This window comes from Sinocyclocheilus grahami, unplaced genomic scaffold (assembly GCF_001515645.1).
Source record: "Sinocyclocheilus grahami isolate Dianchi unplaced genomic scaffold, SAMN03320097.WGS_v1.1 scaffold241.1, whole genome shotgun sequence".
NCBI lineage: Eukaryota > Metazoa > Chordata > Actinopteri > Cypriniformes > Cyprinidae > Sinocyclocheilus > Sinocyclocheilus grahami.
The window spans coordinates 667,586-669,145 of record NW_015505420.1 but is presented as its reverse complement, the minus strand read 5'-3'; the positions used below and the strand labels follow the sequence as shown (position 1 = coordinate 669,145).

Below are 1,560 nucleotides of genomic sequence, written 5' to 3'. Positions count from 1 at the left end.
TTATCTGAATTGTTTAAATGTGTAGAATCCACATAAGCTTGTTTTTCATCAACCGGTCAAAATTTACAGCAGGGCATGCAAATTCTGTCCGTTTTTGGCCAGACAGAAACTGCACACAGGCTGAATGTAAATAGAAGTCTCTGTAAATCCACTCACTGACAGCAGGTGGTGCTTATGGAAAAGCTGAATTACAGCTGTTTCCCATAAACTCCGTGGACAAAGCAGTATTGTGATTATGAACACTTCCTTTAGGTATTACATGGAGCAAAGATGAAAACAAAATGCCATCGAATCGTTTCTGAAGACAGTCAGAACCTTCAGAGGTACAGTCATATAATTAATTAATTCATATATTAATTTGTATAATTCCCTTAGCACTCTTTTAAAACCTCCCAGGTTTTCCTCCCTGTTTACATTCAAAACGAAACTACTCTGCGTGCTGTGCGCACGTGAGACTGTGCTTTATTCAAATCGCGGTAATTTAATACGGTTTAATGATAATTAAAAGATGAAACGGTAATACTAACCGTGGGGAATTTTTATCATGATTTATGGTCAAACCGGTAATCGTTACATCCTTACTCCAGAGGGTACTCTCAAGTTAAAGCAGTTGTAATAGTTCAAAACGAGGTCCCTGATCTTAACATAATGTCGGATCAGTGAGGTTTCCATCACTTTGTGCGGGATTGACCCATAAGCATTGGCAAGGTTGAGCCACAGCACTGCTAGATCGCCTCCACCTTCTTGAGCCTCCCAGATTAGCTGGGTGATAACTCCTGTGAGCTCAATACAGCCTGGCACCTTTGGGATCCCACCTTTCTGTACAGCTGTCGCATCTGCTTAGGATCATTGATGATCGTTTACGCTTTATGTCTTAGAGACCCTTTTAGCCTTTTGACATTTGCAAATAAATTACAGACATGGCCCCACATTCTACATTTATATGGGTGCTAATTTGCCAATGGTTCCCCCCACTATCAAAGAGATGCTAAACAGTTCACCGCTCTCGTCTCCCCCATCTGACTTCAAACACATTCCAATGTCCTGGGAGACAGTCATCCTCAGTACCAGGCACCAAATGTTTGATGGCCAGTGAACTACCCCGATGCTCACAATATACATAACACACACACATAAAGACATTTTCTTTATTTAGACTACAATTAATCAGTTACAAATGTATCTGGTATATGCATGTGTTGCTTGTATGTTTCCCTATTATATTAGCCTTGTTACCACTCGTTATTTGTATTAGTTAAGCTCTAAATGCTTATATTCAGGTGTATGAATATATCTCTGGTTTAATATCTTCTAGATGTTTCTTTCTTGGTATCAAAATGATCTGCTCTTTATTCCTCAAACAATGATGTACACTATGTGAGCGTGAAATGCATCATACTATTCGTACTATATTTTGGGTAAAACTGCACCAGTCCTCCAGACCAGCCATAAACATGCAAATGAGCCATAAATGGAGACAAAGAAAACTTCTCCCGCTCAAAAATTCACACCTGGTATTGGCCATTCCACCCAAAAGGTGGGTGTGTCAAGGAACTATTA

The 1,560-nt window shown here is 39.7% G+C and overlaps 1 pseudogene; it reads right to left on the bottom strand.

Moving 5' to 3' along the window:
* LOC107597949 (uncharacterized) overlaps positions 1-1,059 on the bottom strand; it is a 3,433-nt pseudogene extending 2,374 nt beyond the window's left edge.
* Positions 1,060-1,560: the final 501 nt, after the last annotated feature.